Source organism: Vulpes lagopus, chromosome 3 (assembly GCF_018345385.1).
Source record: "Vulpes lagopus strain Blue_001 chromosome 3, ASM1834538v1, whole genome shotgun sequence".
Classification (NCBI taxonomy): Eukaryota; Metazoa; Chordata; class Mammalia; order Carnivora; family Canidae; genus Vulpes; species Vulpes lagopus.
Window position 1 is genome coordinate 69,384,441 of NC_054826.1, and position 20,044 is coordinate 69,404,484.

The following is a 20,044-nucleotide window of genomic DNA, read 5'->3' on the forward strand; positions in this document are numbered from 1 at the left end:
TAAATAAATAAATAAATAAATAAATAAAAAAGGGCCAGGCAGGTGAAGTAAATAATGAAATATGTCATATGTAAGAGAGCAATGAGCACAAGCACAATGGCAAGTGGCCAGTGAGACTCAGCCTCCATGCTGGGGCTACTGTGGGGAGTACTGGGCTCTGTGTAAACTGGGAAAGCATGTTCACATCCAGCCAATGGGTACCATGGTTAGGCCCTGGCTACACTAGACAGTTTTATTTTCAAGAATGTAGAATTCTGGATTTTTATGTGTCTTAAATTTTGATTACTAAACAGCTGATTCAGCATTATTGAACATCTGATTTGACCTTGGTGTTGTGACCTGAAAATCAAGCTGTGTGGTTCTGGCTTGCCCAGATCAACTGTTTGCCTTGTGTATTTCCTCCTTTCTTGTCACTATTTCTTATTTCTTCTCTTTTTTCGATTTATCTTTGTTTTCCCTTCCCTTTTGTTCTTTTCTTTCTTGTCCTCTAATTTTTCTTTCACTCTGTAAGCATTTGTTGAATGCTCTGTGCCAGGGACTGAGGGTACAAAGAGAAGCAACATTGCTCCTCTGCCTCAGAGAGTCCACAGCTTGGTGGGACACTCAGACATGAATTAAGGTAATGATAGTATAATTTGTGGGGTGCTCTAGTAGAGGTGTGTCCAAAGCCCTATGGAATGGTATATAAAGGAGTTGAATCAACTTTGAGGGGGGGAAAGGTCAGAGAGGTTGTCACACATATATGGATATTTGAGATGGGTTTTAAAGGATGTGCAGGAGTTCTCCAGGCTGAAGAGCTGGGATAGGAGTGAGAGAGAGTAGTGTGAGGAATAGGTTAGAGACCTGACAATGCTTGTTGTGTTTGGAAAGAGAAAACTTCTGGATAGCTTATGTATAGGGTGTAAAAAGTTATTTATCAGACTTCCTTGTTCTCATACTCTGTCTGGTAGCCACTTCCCACCACTATTTGGGCCACTTTCCTCTATCCCCAGGCTCCTCTTGCCTAGTCTTGTGTCCTCTGAATCTAAATCTTCTTCTTGAATCTCTTCCTACTCCCCATTGTCGTTTCATTCCCTCTTCTCCCCTGCTTAGATCTCCCTCCATCCACTTAAAATTCAGAGTTCTCTTTTTACATTCAAAATCACCCAGTGCTCAACCAACCAGAGGGAGAATAAAGATGCTGAGATTGTTAACCCACTTCCTAGGAAGGTAGTTTAAACATCAATGACTCAGAACCTTACTTGGATCCTGATTCAAACTTAGGGTTAAATAAAACAGACGATTTGTGAAAGGATTGGAAATTTGAACACTAACTGGATATTAATAATTCACATTTTTAGATATGATAATGATATTTTGGTTATATTAAAATAAATCCTTATTTTTAGAGGTGCATCAGATATTTATGGATGAAATGCTAAGAAGTCTGAGATTTGCTTGAAAATAACTTAGGAAGGGAGGGAGTGGATGAGGTACAGATGAAATATGATTGGCTGTGTACTTAAAATTGTTGAACCCAGGTAGTAGGTACATGGGGTTTCATTATGCTAGACTCTATTTCTTAATATGTTTGCATATGTATTATGTTTGAAATACTCTATGTTATTGGTTGAATTGAGTCCTTAAAAAGGTATGTTAAAGTCATAACTCCTAGAATCTCTGAGTGAGACCTCCTTTGGAAAATAGGGACTTTCCACATGAAATCAAGCAAAAATGAGGTCATTAGTCCTAATGCAATATGACTGGCATGTCTTTATAAGAAGGGGGAAAATTATATGGCCAACTAATATTTGACAAGAAAGCTGTAAATACTCAATAGGAAAAGGATTGTTTCTTAGTAAATGGTGTTGGGAAAACTGGATGACTGCATGCAGAAGAATGAAATGGGATCTCTGTCTTATATCACTCACAAAAATGAACTTGAAATTGATTACAGATTTGAACATAAGACTTTCAACTGTGAAACTTCTGAAAGAAAATATGGGAAAGAAACTCCTTAACATTGATCTTGGCAATTATATTTTGGATAGGACACTAAACACAAACAACAGAACCAAAAATAGTAACTGGGACTATGTCAAACTAAAAAGCTTCTGCACAGCAAAAGAATCAATAAGATGAAAACATAACCTATAGGATGGGAGAAAATATTTGCAAGGCAATTCCTGATAATGAGTTAATATTCAAAATATGTAAAGACCTCCTAAACTTCAAAAACCCAAATAGGGACACCTGGGTGACTCAGCAGTTGAGTATCTGCCTTCGGCTCAGGGTATGATCCTGGGGTCCTGGGATCGAGTCCCACATCAGGCTCCCTGTATGGAGCCTGCTTCTCCCTCTGCCTGTGTCTCTGCCTCTCTCTCTGTCTGTCATGAATAGATAAATAAAATCTTAAAAACAAAACAAAACCAAAAACCCAAATAATTCTGCTAAAAATGGGCAGGGGAACTGAATAGACAATTTTTCAAATAAGACATACACATGGCCAACAGGTTAACACAAGACAGTATGCAGCATCACTAATCATTAGGGAAATACAAATTAAAACCACAATAAGCTATCACCTCACACCTGTTAGAATGGCTATTATAAAAAAGACAAAAGCAATAACAAGATTTGGTGAGGATGTAAAAAAAAAAAAAAAAGATTTGGTGAGGATGTGGTTAAAAGGAAACTGATGCATTGTTGGGAATGTAAATTGGTACAGCCACTATGGAAAACAGTACAGGGGTTCCTCAAGATATTAGAAATAAAACTACCAGGGTGCTTGAGTGGCTCAGTCGGTTAAATGTCTGACTCTTGATTTTAGCTTAGGTTATGATATCAGGGTTGTGAGATTGAGCCCCAAGTCAGGCTCTGTACTGGGCATGGAGCTTGCTTGGGGTTCTCTCTCTGCAAGCCCCTCCTACCCTGCACACTCACGCGCATGCACTTTCTCTCTCTCAAAAAATAAATAAAATAAATAAAATAAAACTAACATATAATCCAGCAATCCTGCTACTTCTGGATGTATATCCAAAAACAAGATCTCAAAGAGATATCTGCACTCCTATATTTATTGTAGCATTATTCACAACAGGCAAGATATGGAAACAGGGATCCCTGGGTGGCGCAGCGGTTTAGCGCCTGCCTTTGGCCCAGGGCGCGATCCTGGAGACCCGGGATCGAATCCCACGTCGGGCTCCCGGTGCATGGAGCCTGCTTCTCCCTCTGCCTGTGTCTCTGCCTCTCTCTCTCTCTCTCTCTCTCTCTCTCTCTGTGACTATCATGAATAAAAAAAAAAGAAAAAAGAAAAAAAAATTAAAAAAAAAAGATATGGAAACAACTTGTCTGTCAATAGATGAATGGATAAAGAAGTTATGATACACACACACACACACAAACACAGAAATATGATTCAGCCATAAAAGTGAAGGAAATCCTGCCGTCTCCAACACATGGATGAAACCTGAGGGTATTATGCTAAGTGAAATAAGTCAGATGAAGAAAGACAAATACTCTATGATATAATCCATATGTGGAATCCAAAAAAGCTGAACTCATAGAAACAGAGTAAGAGAGTGTTTACCAAGGCTGGGGGTGGAGGTGGGGGAAATGGGATGTTGGTCAAAAGGTACAAACTCCCAGTTTGTCTTATGTAACTTATATAAGACAAATAAGTTAAAGGGAATCTAATATACCACAAGTAATTATAGTTAATAATACTGTATTGGGACCCCCAGGTGGCTCAGCGTTGAGCCTGGGAGGAACCTGCTTCTCCCTCTGCCTGTGTCTCTGCCTCTCTCTGGGCCTCTCATGAATAAATAAATAAAATCTTAAAAAAAAATACTGTATTGTATACTTGACAGTTGTTAAGAGAGTAGATCTTCAAGGTTCTCACCACGAAAAAGAAATGGCAATTATGTGACATGATGGAGGTGTGAGTTAACACCCTGGTCGTAATCATTTTGCAACATATAGGTATATGAAATCAACACATTGTACACTTTAATCTTATGTAATTACATCTCCATAAAGACCAGGGAGGAAGAGGGGAGTTTGGACAGAGATGCATAGGGGGAATGCCACATGACTGGCAGAGGCGGAGACTGGAGCGACACAGGTACATGCCAAGGAACGCGGAGGACTGACAGGCAAGGAAGAAGTCTCCTTTAAAAAAAAAAGTCTCCTTTCTAGTCTTCAGAGGGCGCATGACTCTGCCTATACTTTAATTTCTAGCCTCCAGAACTGTGGGAGAATAATTTTTTTTTTTAAAGACAAGTCACCCAGTTTGTGGTTCTTTGTTATGGAAGTCCTGGGAAATTAATAAAAAATTAAAATAATAAATATCACCCACTTCCCTCTCTTAAACTCTTTTTTCCTTCTCTGCTTCCTTTTCCATCTTCATCTAAATACCTTCACTATGTGTCCACCTTGGGCATGATGCTCAGTTACTCTGAATAAAGAGAACAACTCAGAACTAAAAATCCAAGAGTGTGAGGTTGAGGTGGAAGTAAAGAAGGATGGATTTTCAGAAAACTAGACAAATGCATAAACTACCTCACAAATTTTATGCAGCTTCATCAGGCCCCCTTGCAGGGCCCCAAATAAACCATGCTTCTCTGGGGGATGATGAGTTCCTTCTTCAGGCCAGAAAACCTATTTTTTGGTCTTGGCCATACCATTATCTAACCCGGAGATATTACTGGGTGAGTCGTAAAATACGACAGACTTATTTTCTTCTCAGTAAAGCAAGGGGGCTGGGTTACTCCAGTAAACCTACCTTCCTTGTTTACCTTACACTGGCTCAGGGGCTCCTTTAGCACCTGAACCAACCTGTTCCTACTCTAGCAGGCATTTATCCCATTTGCCATTGGTTACCATTGGTCACTGCCACAGAATCATGAGCTCCTTGAGGCAGGGACCCTCTTGTTCAGCAGGGATCCCCTCACTGAACTGCTGGCTTCTCACTTAGTAGATGCTCAACAGAAGAAGCTTGCCACAACAATATTGCATTTATAGTAAATCTTTCAGAGAGGCTACCGAAGAAGTCATTTGATTGCATGTAACTGTTTTTAACTCTTGTCTAGACTCTGGCCGGTACCTCTCTTCCATATACTATTTGGGGATCAGTGACTCCCCTCCCAGAGGCTCTATCTCACGGTGCTTGACATTAGTTCTGCACTTGGTACAATGCCCAAAACTGTGTTGAGGATAACGAAAGTGCTTCCCCGGGGTCGATTTTTCTGAGTGTGTCAAAAGTTTTGTGCTTTTTAGTGATGAGAGTTAAGCCTTACAATTGGTTTCAGAGAGGAAACAAGAAAGCGACAGAGTACTATCGATGTTTAACAAGGACTTGGAAGAAGGATTTTTCTTTGCTCAAGGGAAGACATCAGAACTACAGATATGCATGTAACAGTTGAAGCCTTGAAGAAAAATGAGCCAGAGGAAGCACTTCAAACACATGCAGTTTGGTTTTTGCAGTGACTATGGAAGTGAGGTCTTTCCTTGGGGGTGATTCCATTTCAGGAACAAGGAGGGTTTCACGATGCAAAGTTATCAGGTGACAAACGTGTAATCTGATATACAGTGACTTTTGCAGAATGAGACATTAAGACTGGCATTTTGGTGGACTAGTCTTACAAATTAAATTGCCTGGCTATTTTTTTTTTTTTTTTCCTGGCTATTTCTTTACAAGGTGGTTTTTAGGATTGTTTCTATTCTAAACTTCTATGCTTCTTTGAGTGGAATCTTTTCTATTCCACTTCCAAAATAATTAAAACTGTGTTCTACCCAGACTAAAAAGTGTTGGAAAGTATGACAATGAAATGTAAAGAGTTTTCCTCCCAGCAATACATTCGCATGGCCCCTAAAAAATGGTTCTTCGAATCTGTAAGGCCAAGTCACCATTCCTCAGATGGCCACAAGATGGCAGCTTTGGGCTAATGTAGGAGAAAGATTCTCCCAAGAAGCATTTGCTAGTTGCCATGATGGTGCAAAAAAGACTCTAGAGGGATCCCTGGGTGGCGCAGCGGTTTGGCGCCTGCCTTTGGCCCAGGGCGCGATCCTGGAGACCCAGAATCGAATCCCACGTCGGGCTCTCGGTGCATGGAGCCTGCTTCTCCCTCTGCCTGTGTCTCTGCCTCTCTCTCTCACTGTATGACTATCATTAAAAAAAAAAAAAAGACTCTAGACCTGGTTGTTTCTTTGCCTCTCCATCTTCACACTGCTTCCAAGTTTTACATAAGGCAGAGTCCTGGCTATCTGTTTGTCCCTCAGACCCACCTTCTGCTGTCCTGAGCTGCAGAGGCTGGCCAGTTGCATTTGGTTAATGGGTAGGCCCAGCCAGGGAGCAGAGGGAGGGAGAAGAATGGGGAGATGCGACCGCCCCCTTGCAGGATCACCTTGAACCACTTGTGTCCCCTAAAAGAAGGTCACTGCTCTTCTAGGGCAGCCCTCTTTTCAGAACTTTTCTTCTGGGTTCCAGTGGCTGCTCCTTCCTCTCTTAGCAATGGTGACAGCTCTTCTGTCCCTGTGGGTTCTCTATACCCTCTCCATTCCTTTGTAGATTGTTTACTAAACCCATATAGAAAAAAAGAAAAACCCACGTAGAATTGTCCTAAATTGAGTGTGCCTTCTGCTTCCTGCTGAGATAATGACTGATGCTATATTAATCACGCCTTTTTATTTTCTGCATTTCTGATGCTTTGGCCCATGAGACCTTACTAAATCTCCCTTGGCTAGCCAATTCCTAGAGACAGGAAACAATTCACCTGCTTTGTGCCTCTTGTAAGTACTATCAGTGCTTAAATCAATCCTGAGCCCACACCCTACCACCTTCTTCCTCAAGCTCTCACTCAAGGTCACTATTTCCCTGCCCTTATCGCCCCGCCCCGGGGACAGGTACCAGATAAAAAGAGACAGCTCCTAGGTTTCAGAGCCTGCAGAAATCATTCAAACTAGCCAATCTTAAACCCACTTTATTTTGAAACCAAAATAAAGACTCTAGCCTGTATTACCCCCTTGCTCCAGACGGACCCAGTGCCTCCTGCATTGCCTCTGCGGTGTGGCATGCCCTCTCCTCTTGGGAGCTGTGACTAATGGACTTTCCTTTCAGTGGCAATCTTCTGATCTGTTGACTTCCTCATACCTGAATAATAATAAAACCTACATTTTACTTATTTATTTTTAAAAGATCGATTTATTTATTTATTTATTTATTTATTTATTTATTTATTTATTTTTAAGTAGTCTCTACACCCAACACGGGACTCAAACTTACAATCCTGAGATCAAGAGTTACATGGTCCATCGACTGAGCCAGCCAGGCACCCCTAACACCTACATTTTATTTTATTTTTTAACTTAAATTAGTCAGCATATAGTATATCATTAGTTTCAGCTGTAGAGTTCAGTAATTCATCAGTTTCATATAACCCCCAGGGCTTATCACATGACATGCCCTCCTTAATGCCCATCACTCGGCTACCCCATCCCTCTACCCACCTCTCCTCTTATGTTTGTTCCTATAGTTAAGAGTCTCTCATGGTTTGTCTCCCTCTCTGATTTCTTTCCATTCCTGTTTCCCTCCCTTCCCCTTTGGTCCTTTGCACTATTTCTTATATTCCACATATGAATGAAACCATATATTTGTTTTTCTCTGATTGACTTATTTTGCTCAGCATATACCCTCCAGTTCCATGCACATTGATGTAAATGGTAAGATTTCATCCTTTTTGATGGCTCAGTAATATTCCATTACATATATCCACCACATCTTTTTTTTTATTTATAAATTTATTTTTTATTGGTGTTCAATTTGCCAACATATAGAATAACACCCAGTGCTCATCCCATCAAGTGCCCCCCTCAGTGCCCATCACCCAGTCACCCCCACCACCCGCCCACCCCCCTTCCACCACCCCTAGTTCATTTCCCAGAGTTAGGAGTCTCTCATGTTCTGTCTCCCTCCCTGATATTTCCCGCTCATTTTTTCTCCTTTCCCCTTTATTCCCTTTCACTATTTTTTATATTCCCCAAATGAATGAGACCATATAGTGTTTGTCCCTCTCCGATTGACTTATTTCACTCAGCATAATACCCTCCAGTTCCATCCACGTCAAAGCAAATGGTCCACCACATCTTATTTATCCATTTTTATGTTGATGGACATCTCGGCTCCTTCTACAGTTTGGCTATTGTGAACATTGCTGCTATGAACATTGGGGTGCAGGTGCCCATTTGGAAGCATTTTCATATGCATATGTTGAATCATAGGGGAAATGCCATATACTTAAAGAAAGAACACCATGGAAAGCATCTTTCTTTCTTCTTTCTTCTTTCTTTTTTTTCAAAGATTCTTTCTTTATTTATTTTTTATTGGGGAAAGCATCTTTCAATTGGCATCTTCTTTCATGAGATAGAAGCATAAAACCTACATTTTAAAACAGATCCCAGTGTTTTGATACTTTTATTATTTTTATAAAGTAGTCACTTCTAGTGCTCACCGGAATCTGACATTGCATAAGGGTCATAACTAGGAAATGTTACAGCTGTGTGGTGGGTTTAAGCTGGAAAGATGAGAATCTCTATTTTTCCAGTGGCCAAACATCCCCCCCCACCATGAGAAATTCTCAAATGCTATAGTAATAATAATAATAGATAATAAAAAAAAGAGCGACTAAAAAATTGAAATATGAAGATATGGCCTCATCAGCAGCAAGCTGGATGTTTTATAGAGACAATCTTGAGAAAAATGGTTAGAGGAATTTTGTTTTTGCTTTTGTTTTTAAATGAAGCTTAAAAAGCATTGGGGGGAAAACAAAGAATAATTTAGAAAGACATCCTATGTGAAGGTGGTATTGATATATTAATATATGTTAGAAAAGAATGGCTCAGGAAGCATCAATCTGCCTGAGCAGCGGTCATTTTTCAAGCCTGAATGAATGTAAATGAAAATCAAATTGTCACAAGTAGATCTGAACGATATATTGTCTAATTTTCATGGCAAAAAGAAGAACAAGGAAAGTAATAGATAAGAGTGTCTGTGAACCTCTTTGCCTGAATTTTAGAAATAAATTCATTTCTAACAAGAATCCACCCTCAAGTCAGTCTTGCAAAGGCGTTGGGACTGTGCCATATTAACGTAAGTACTGAAAAAATCCAAGTCATACATATCACTCCGAAGGGTTTGGCAAGTAGAAGCAGTAACTAACTGACAGTGGGTCCCATGGACCTCCCATCATTCTCTTTCCTTATAAGTAACCTTTGTCATTATGCAGCGAAGTTTCCAGACCTGCATTCCTTGTAATCCAGACTTTGCTGCCCTTTTTTATGGCCAAAGGCAGTGAATTCTACACCCTAAGAGCATTTGAGTAAGCAAAGGCTGTGGTCACAGGAATTATTACTGAAGCATCTTGAACTGTTAATAAAAATTCTATGAAGTCCAGTAGTTTCTAGAATATGGAGATAAGGACAGAGAGAGGAGACAGGAAGAGGAAGAAAAGAGTTTCCAAGTACTCACTCATTTGAGATGATACAAGGTCAATGAGCGCTTTCACTTTTGCCCCTTCCTTTTTCCTGGAAATAGAATAGATTAGCAGAGAGGAGAGCTTCTTTTTTCTTTCTAGGGCATTTGTTTGTACTATACTTTTATTTATTATCCTTTTCAGTTTTATTGAGGTTAGCCTATGTTTTTAGTGATCACAGTGGTTGACCACTGTGATTTCTTGTGCCCAATTCCTGATACCTGCACAAAAGGCCTGACTCCTTTCTCTCAATTCTGCATGACGGTAGATGACTGGGACTAAGATCCCTGCTTTAGAAAATGTCATGGATACAAGATTTTCTTTGAAACATTTTTTCCCCGTAAAATCAAAAGATTGGAAATAATTTTAATTATCATAAATAGGGATTTGGTTAAATAAGTCATAGTCTTTTTATTCTGAGGCAGTGAGCTCTAGCTGCTGAGGGCATTTCAGTTAGCAGAGGCCATTTTTAATGAGAAAGACCTTTATACAGAAAGATGTTCAGGATATATTTTAAAATAACAAAGGAAGGTTCAGAACATTTTGTATAGTATGCTAACGTGTGTATAAAAGCTATGTATATTCTCGCATGTACATAAAGAAGGCATAGAAATAAATGATGAGAAACTGGTAATTGGTGGTGCACCAGACGTTGATGGCAGGAGGACAGGGGGAGGAGGGAGTCATTGTGATTTTGAATCATGAAAATATATTACCTGTTCAGGAGGCAAATTAATATGATGTAATTAAAAATTGGGATGGGGCACCTGGTTGAGCTCAGTGGTTGAGCATCTGCCTTTGGCACCAGGTGTGATCCCGGGGTCCTGGGATCAAGTCCTGCATTGGGCTCCCTGTAGGGAGCCTGCTTCTCCCTCTGCCTATGTCTCTGCCTCTCTCTGTGTGTCTCTGTGTCTCTCATAAATAAATAAATAAAATCTTAAAAAAAATTGGGATGAACTGGAGTTGGAAGAAGGAATGTAACACAGGCTGGGAAATGATATTTGTAAAACCGATAATGAACTATAAAAGGCATAAAGCCCCGCTAGGAGAGAATGTCAAAGTAACCCCAAGCCTCCGAGAGAAGGGCCTCATAAAGTCCTGAACATGTCCCTGGCCAGAGCCAGCTCTGGGCAGCTTTGTACATCAACTCCCAGGGAACTTGCTCAGTTCAGAGAGACAGTCCAGCTCAGAGAGGCAATAAAGCATAGAAAGTTCCACTCCAGTAACATGAATTAAATAGCCTCTTTTATTTCTGTCCAGTGGCTCCCTCAGGATAATCCCAAATATCTTTATGAAGGACCTGCTCTGGGTAAAGAGGAAGTTAAGTAACAGCCTGAGATCTCATCTTCCGCTCCTCAGCAGTACACTAGCTGTGACCTGTTTTAAGAGTTAAGTGAGATAATGTATGTCAAGCACTTATCACAGTGCCTGGCCTATGGTTGGAGCTCAGAAAATGGCGTGAAGTGTCTCCACTAATGTATGTGTCTTAACATCTGGGAGATAAGTACCTTTTATATGGACACTGTATATTCTCATCTCTTGGAATGACTTGTGCTGTCAGGTAAATTGTGTCTAAAGTTCCCTCACTGGACAAATATTCTGAGAATCTTGCCTTAGATGAATATGTTTGGGATATTTCCTAAAAGTCTTTGGGGACAAATGTGGTGTGCAGGAACAAAGGACTCTGGAATGGGACCAGGGGACTTATGAGTTAACCAGGTGAAGGCTGTGGCCTAACTCAGTACCTGTGTGAACTTACCAACCCTCACTCTTCTCTATCCAAGCAGCAGAGAGTATAAAGAGCATAAAGCCCATGGGCGATGTTCTCTGTCACTGGAGTCTTCTGAATGGCCTAGAGATGTCAAAGGAGACCTGGCCTTACTCTCTCATGCCTCCTGAGGCAGCCCAGTGCCAGAAAAAGCAGTGAAGGTAAATCTAAGTCTATCACATCCCATCCTTAGGTCTCAGAGTCCAATCTCTGAAAGTGTGTCCCCAGACCTAACACAGATCAGTAGATGTCAGGGAGAGTGGAGAGGAAATGGAAATAACTCACTTCCCATGACATCCAATCTATTAGCTTGGGTGAACCTGACTGATCAATTTTGTGTAGGTTGGGAAGGAATCTAGTCTTTAGAATTAGAGCTGAAAGCTCCTAAGTTTTTTTTTTTTTTTTTCCCCCATCAGTGCTTCAAATAGAACATGTCATCTGAAAATTCCAGTATTGAAACTTCCATCTCTTTAACTCTGCAGGGGCTAGGGTTAGCTATCTCTACTAGTTGTTTGTATTCTAGTATGTAGAGAGGGCCCAAGAGTAGGTGTTCTTGGGAACATGGAACACTGGAGAGCAAGACCTCCAAAAGTGGGCGTGGAGGGCTTGTCAAAACCAGAGGGACTTGGAATACAAGCTTTATACCTGTCCTATGCCAGCCGTATCTCTCAATCCCTTTTCCACTGCCTCACTACACAACAATGCCTCCATTAATGAAACCTCTGGGGATGAAATTCCTTTACAATGAACATGATGTGTTAAAACAAAATAACAGCTTCATAAATCACACTAAACAGTACTGCAATATATCAGGTGGCTTAGCTGCAATATTCCCACTGATCTATGCAGTCAGAGCACAAATCTCTTCAGGCACAGTTTTGATTCATCTCCCAAAGTTGAAGGAAAGCAGAGTCTATCCACCCTCACTAGAGACTCTATTTCCCAGTACTTCAGGTATTCTGAGACCTCTTGCTCTCTGACTTTCCCAGACACAAAATTTGTTCAACAAAATTATTTATTGAGGGCTCATTAAATACAAAATAAGGAGATCTAGTGGTTAAATGCACATACACAATACACCCCATACACATGTTCACACGCAAGGAGAAACCAAGCAAATATTCATACTAATGTAATACATAGTATGGTAAGTGTTGCCCCTCCAAGGAGACTTTGGAAAAAAAAAAAAGAATAAAATGGTATGGAATCATATAAGAAAGGGACCTGACCAATTTAAAGGGGAGGATGGCATTGGAACATGTGTTAAAGTCCTAAGCTGAGAAAAAGTTTGGTTTCTTCAAGGAACTAAAAGAAAGGACAATACATTTGGCTAGAGAACGAATGGGAGATACCTAATAGGTGTGCTGGTTGGATCACTGGAAGACATGGATTCATGCTAAGGATTTTAGTCTGTGTTAAGAGCACATGGGAATCCCCAGAAGGGTTTTCAGGAGGCGGGTTATAAGATCAAATGTGCATTTTAAAGAAAAAAAAATTTAATGGACAACAGATTGAAAGGGAGGAAGAATGGAAGACAAGAGACTGAGAAGTAGTGGAAGGAGTGGGGGAGGTCATTTGATTTAGACTGGGTGATAGAGGTAGATTTGGAACAAAGTGGATTCTGAGTATACTCTGGGCAAACTTACTGGCATTTGAGTTGGATAGGAAATGTGGTGAAGAATAGGGAGTATCAGGGTGAGTCCAAGTGGGTGTGTCCAGCTCCATGGCTGGAGATGCCACAAACTGGGTGAAGAATATGGAGAAGGACTTGGATTTAGAAGGGAAGGAATGATTATGAGTTCTACATTTGAAAAAATTCACCTTAGTCTATTTACACTTAAAACCTTTGGATTCTGGGAAGTTGCAGGATTTATCTTTTATTTATACAAGTGAGTAGAGAAACATTTAGAGAAAAAGGAGACTTTGGTGTCATATTTATAACCTCCTCTGCCTTCTAAGGGGAGGCTTTGATGGCTGGGCACACTGATGCCAATGCACAGAGAATTGCTCTGTGACATAAAAAAGTGAAAAAGTTGAGATCTGGAGGGGCAATTTCAGGATCATGCATCTTGTAAAGTTGGATTGGAGAAAGCAGGCTCCAGGGGACACACAGGAATGTGAGGGGATTAGAGGACTCGGGAGAAGAGAAACATGGAAAAGAGGAGTCAAAGTAGTGTCCTTCCTCTGAGGAATGCACTGCAGAACCTCTTCCACATCTCCCCTCTAAAATCCGCCATGGATTTTCCTCTCTATGATTCTCTGTCATGGAGAGAGCTAAGATCAGGTTATATGGAGGCCAGAGTGAAAGTGAACCACTCTCAGGGAAATGGGCATGGGAGTTGACCCATGGAGAGGAAGGTGGTGCAGGTGCTTTTGCTTCCTGGCTCAAATCTGCCCTTTTAGTGCTAGAAGACAAGGGAATGGAAGAAAAAGTAAAAGAAGGTGAGGCAAAAATAAGAAAAGGGAAGGCAAGTAGGGATATACTGTTTTTTAAATATTTTATTATCTATTCATGAGAGACACAGAAAGAGAGGCAGAGACATAAGGCAGAGACATAAGGCAGAGGGAGAAGCAGGTTCACCGCGGGGAGCTTGATGTGGGACTTGATGGCCAGGCCTCAGGATCAGGACCTGAGCCAAAGGCAGACGCTCAACTGCTGAGCCACCCAGGTGCCCCCATTGTTGGGGTTCTGTTCTCTCTTCTCTTAAAAATTTTCTGAGAGGAGGATACTATATATTAACTCATAGACAAAGATTAATGTCTCTCAAGAGGAAAATGGCTGTTGCCCTCCTCCATCCCCTTTTCTGGGAGATTCTTAGGGCAGAGGGTGGTTTTGTGTGCTTAACCTGAATATTTATTTAGCTCTTCATCCCAAATTTATTGAGTGTCTTTTCTGTGCCAGGCAGGCTATGAAGATGAGAGACACGACCCCTTTATATATTTGCAGGGAAATAGCACTTAGTGGGGAGACAGGCAACCAGACAGAAATATTTCAACATGGTCTTTGCTATAATAGGGAATAGGAGAATATAAAAGGGTCTTATTAGTCAGCCTGGGGGATTGCAGGAATGCTTTACCCCCAAGATGATACTTGAAGAGAAAACATGAATTTCTATCAGGTGATGGTGGGGTGAGGAGGGAAGATATATCTGCTGTTTGGGGGGGGGGGTAGCGCGGGGCTGATTTAAGCAGAAAACTTACTGTAAGGATTTTGAATAGTTCATAGAATTACCAGGGAGGCTGCAAAGCTACTTTTGGAGAATGGGAGAGGAGTAAGGCACAGTCCAAGATCATTTCAGAATGACACCACAAGGGGATCCCTGGGTGGCGCAGCGGTTTGGCGCCTGCCTTTGGCCCAGGGCGCGATCCTGGAGACCCGGGATTGAATCCCACATCGGGTTCCCGGTGCATGGAGCCTGCTTCTCCCTCTGCCTGTGTCTCTGCCATTCTCTCTCTCTCTCTCTCTCTCTCTCTCTCTCTGTGACTATCATAAAAAAAAAAAAAAAAAGAATGACACCAAAAAACAAGTCTGGTATAGACAGTAGTGTCACTGATGCTGAACCAATTGTAACCTTGGCCCTGCGGCTGTTGTGGTTGCCACCAAGGCCTCTGCTTATCACCAGGTTGGATCCTCACCCTCCCTGCTTCTTTGCATTAATGACTCTGGTCTCTGGTTGAAAGTTGCAGGTGGGCACATCTGATTGTCTGCCTCCCTAGCTCCGAGGGAATCCTGAAAAGTAAATATGTGGTTTTTTCAGCTTCTATGATGGGGCAGGAGCCTCATACCTAGATTCAAAAAGAGAGAAAGTCCTCTAACTAGAAAGGGAGTTCAAATGATGGGCGGCCCTATTTTCCTAATGAGGGGAGAAGGATGAAGGCAAGAGAAAAATATCCCAGGTACTTGTCTGTGAATATGTAGAAAGGTTCAAAGGCATGACCTAGCATGCAGTGCTGCGAGGCCTGCTAATAACTCAAAAGGAGAAGGGAGACAGGGAAGGGGGCTGGGAAGGCAGAGAGGGGGACTTGTTTTGAAGGCTTTATGCCTACATGTTTGACTTCCCTGTTAGAGGGGTGTGGGTGTGGCAGATTCAGTTAGTTATCCACTCAGTATCCATGTTTCTTCCTTACCTCTGAAAATTCCAATTTTGATTTGGGTAGCTCTATACTCAGCTAGAGTTCCTTGTAGCTAGTGACAGCCATGTTACACAGTTCAAGTAAACGAGACACAAACTGAGGGTTCTTGTCTCTTCCTTTCCTAGCTGAACAGATGTGAGCTCTGGAGATATAGCAACCATCTTAGGGTGAAGAGACAACAAGCAGGGGACCAGGCCTATGCATTAAAATGGCAGAACAAGATGATAGAAAGAGCGTTGTTCCCTCTTTCATCTGAGACTTGCCTACTTCCTGATTTCTTGAGACACGCCCTGTGTGTTTTTAAGTCACTAGAGTTGGATTTTCTGTTATTTGCAGCTGAAATGTGATCCTGACTGAAAGAGGGAAGGAGACCAGCTAGGAAGCCAATATAGCCATTAAGAAGTGACTTCGATGAGGGGGCCAGAAGAGGTAGGATTGGGCAGAGAGGATGGATTGAAGATGTGGATATGGTAAGTGTATATGTTCAGCCAGGTGTCACATGGGATGGGGGCAAGGTGTGTGGAATCTCCTTCAGGCACCACAGAAAACTATCCCCAGCATTGAGATGTTAGGGAACTCCATAACAGCACCTGGAAAGCCTGGAGTGGGAGGGAGATTGTGAAAGTGGGTGAAAAGGAGCAGGAAGGGGATGTGTACAGTCTCAAAGACTAACCTCCTACATTCTTTTATTATTAAAAAACACTCAGTCAAAATAAAAATTTTAGAAAACTCAGTTAAGCAAAAATGTATCTGTTAAAAATATTAAAATCTTCCCAGATTCCACTACCCAGAGATATCTAATGCTAACATTTTGATTATTTCTTTCCAGCCACCATTCAGTCTTTTCTCCCATTCATTCCACAAAAATGATTCTATAGTTTTACAAAAATGTGATTTTATATATTGTTTTCCAGTCTTTGCAACATTTTGCATTTGGCAAAACTGAGAAGGTCTTTTCTGGTCATCACTGTCATTTTAGTGGCCACATGCAGTGTTCCATTCTGTGGATGTATCTGTCATGCTTTAGAAGTCAAACTTTTAAACATTCTTATTTCCCATCTTCCTACCACTTTTGGATACAGTGGGGGGAACTGTTGATGTTGATTCTGGCATTGTAGAAGAAGTAGCTTTAGCCTTGGCATCAGGTTTGTTTTTTTAAATTTTTAAAAGTTTTTATTTTAATTCCAATATAGTCCACATACAGTGTTTTGTTTCAGGTGTACAATACAGTGATTCAACACTTCCATACATCACCCTGTGCTCATCATCTTTTTAACCCATCCCCTCATTTGCTATCAGTTTTAATATGATAGCTTGTTTGGGCTGTGATAGCTACAAAAATTGCGCCAGTATTTATTTTCATTTTGCCAACTTTTTTTTTTTTTCACATTGAGGAACAGAATTCTAAAACCATCACCTTGCCAGTTAGGACGAAGGAGGATTTTTGTTTTTTCCTTTAGCGTAAACTGTGTACCTTTGCAGCACTCACATTTAATGGCTCTCTTTTTTTTTTTCTTTAACATATTAAACGTCTCTGTAGGTGAGCCATTAAGCCAGCAGGAAGGGAATGCAGCAGTTAGAGCAAGGACTATTACTTAATAGCATATATTGAAAAAGGAAAAGAGAAGCCACCCGCTTCCGCAGCGAGCAGGGTTCGAACCTGCGCGGGGAGACCCCATTGGATTTCAAGTCCAACGCCTTAACCACTCGGCCATCGCTGCCACGGAGACGAGGGCAACGCAGAGACACTTTAGTGCAATGCGTGCGCGCAGGCGCGCCACGGCCACCAAAGGGCGGAGCCGCCCAACTCCCCAGCTCGATTCAGAGCCGTCAGGGGCCGTCCGCTCAAGTTGCGTGAGGAATACCGTGGGAACAGAGAAGTTAACAGAAACTCCCTTAAGTAGTTTAAGTAAACTCCTCTAAGTAGAAGGTCTGGGAAACCTTTCTTCCCTTCGCTGAGCTCCGAAAATCGCAAAGTTGCTTGCCTAGTGGTGGCTGACCTGGTTTTGCCCTCCCACTTCCTCGTTAGGTAATGGAGATTAGCCGTGAAACAAAGACCTATCCTATTCAGTGCTGCGGGCCTGCGCTCTGGAAAATTTCCGCCTTTCCGTGGGGGTGGCCTTGAGCCCTCGTCTTTGTGCGCAGGGGAGGGAGACGCGAGGGGTCGGGCCGCCGTCTGGGCTTCTGCTGCCCGAGCCCCTCCCGAGCGGTCCTCTTCCGTTCTTCCCCCGAGGGCCCTTTTCCTGCTGAGCCCTGCGGCGAGAAATCGGGCTCTAGGTGTGGTCTCCGCTCTCTCAAGTATTGAGGAGCCTTGCACGTGGTTTGAGAATCAAGTTCTGCGTATTAGGTCTGCTTTCTACCTTTAAATACCACGAGTTTTCTCCCTTGCAAGCGCTAGATCCTATTTTTGAGTTAACTCTGTTAACGTTCTCAGAACCTGCGGGACCGGACTACGACTCGGGAGACGGGCTCAGCGCGGCGGGCTCCGGGGCGCATGCGCAGCTGCTTCCCCGCGCGCGGACCCTCCCATCCATCCCTCCCACCCCTCACCTCGCCCACCGCCCCCACCCCTCACCTCCCCCACCCCCACCTCCCCCCTGCTAGTTCTAGCTGTTGATGCACGATTTGGATTAAAAAAAAAAAAAAAAAAAGGAACCTTCACAAAATTTCTAATTTTCTTTTTAAATTCAAACTTTTACAATTCTAAAACTGTTCCTGGAAAGAAACTTCACCATCTAATCTCCCAGTGTGAAATCAGGTAGATGTGGTCTATGTATACAATGGAATATTACTCAGCCATTAGAAACGACAAATACCCACCATTTGCTTCAATGTGGATGGAACTGGAGGGTATTTTGCTGAGTGAAGTAAATCAGTCGGAGAAGGACAAACAGTGTATGTTCTCATTCATTTGGGGAATATAAATAATAGTGAAAGGGAATATAAAGGAAGGGAAAAGAAATGAGTGGGAAATATCAGGAAGGGAGACAGAACATAAAGACTCCTAACTCGGGGAAACGAACTAGGGGTGGTGGAAGGGGAGGAGGGCGGGGGGTGGGGGGGAATGGGTGACGGGCACTGAGGGGGGCACTTGACGGGATGAGCACTGGGTGTTATTCTGTATGTTGGTAAATTGAACACCAATAAAAAATAAATTTATTAAAAAAAAAATCAGGTAGGCAAATCCTTTTCTTCTGGAAACCTGAATGGCAAGGGACCTCACGATGGGTGAATCTTCTTGAGACCTTTCAACACCGTTTCTCATACTGAAATTATGGTGCTGAGGGTCTAAACGGATTTAATTGCGGAAGGGGAACAAAATACTTAAGAATTATATGAATTTTTTTGAATTATTTATTTACTTACTTATGATAGTCACACACACACAGAGAGAGAGACACACAGGCAGAGGGAGAAGCAGGCTCCATGCACCGGGAGCCTGACGTGGGATTCGATCCCGGGCCTCCAGGATCCGCCCTGGGCCAAAGGCAGGCGCCAAACCTCTGTGCCACCCAGGGATCCTGAATTTTTTTTTTTCTATCTGGTTTGGGATTGTTTTTAGACTTTTTATCTTTTTTCATTTTGGCAAGGCCACAGGAATGGTCCCAGTTTCTCTATGACTACCATACAGGAACAGTTATTTCCAACGATCCCAGGCATAAATTTTATCACATACGTGAACTTTATTTAGCACCTTTCCAGTCGAAACTATCCAAGAAGAAATAGATTTCTGTTCTTTAATCCTTTTCTTGGATTCTACATGTACTCTGAGATAACCTATCATCTAATCATACTATTTCATTAGTTGTATCTTGATTTGGAAGTCTTTAATTTTTTTTTTTTTTCCTGTGGAGTTGAATGATAATATTCACTGGAAGTTCTTTCTCTTCCTTAACCCCCCTTCCCCTCTTAGGAATTCTCCTGATTTGCTTAAAAGCTTGACAGCAGGGACGGCGGGCTGGCTCAGCGGTTGGGCGTCTGTCTCCAGCTCAGGGCCTGATCCCCAGGTCCTGGAATCGAGTCCCACATGGGGCTCCTCGCAGGGAGCCTGCTTCTCTGCCAATGTCTCTGTCTCTCATGAGTGAATGGATAAAATCTTTAAAAAAAGAAAAGAAAAAAAAAAGCTCGATAGTAATGGGAATTGATTATGGTTAAAATAGTTTAACCAAAACAATCTACTCAGAAGGTTTCATGCTCATTTTCTGGTTTAATTTTGGGGGAAGGGGAAGACTGCAAAGGAAAAGAATCTATTACAAAGTTAGTGTGTATTTGGTGAGAACGACTGTGATTAATTTTTTTTTTTTTGCAAAATTTCAGAAGTGAAATATCTGCATTAATGTTTGATTTTCAGCTTGCTTGAGCTAATAAATGAAATTGCCTTTTTTTCTGATTTATCATATTGCAAAAATGAGCCAAGAGATAAAATTATGATAGGTTTTCAAAAAGTGTGAATTTACAAATGAATTCTTTTAGATGCAATCTTAGGTCTTTAGCATTACTATGTAATGCAGTGAGTGGCAGCTAAGGGAAAAAAATACATGGGTCCAATGTAATTATAACAAATGTATTATGATTCATGACAGTAACATCATAAAACATTGATTTTCAACCATGAACATTTTACTCTGTAAAGATC

At 41.7% G+C, this 20,044-nt stretch overlaps 1 non-coding gene across 1 annotated transcript; it reads right to left on the reverse strand.

The window, feature by feature from the left end:
• Positions 1-17,047: 17,047 nt before the first annotated feature.
• Positions 17,048-17,129, reverse strand: TRNAS-UGA. Its single transcript has one exon. It is a non-coding gene; the product is annotated as a tRNA-Ser (tRNA).
• Positions 17,130-20,044: the final 2,915 nt, after the last annotated feature.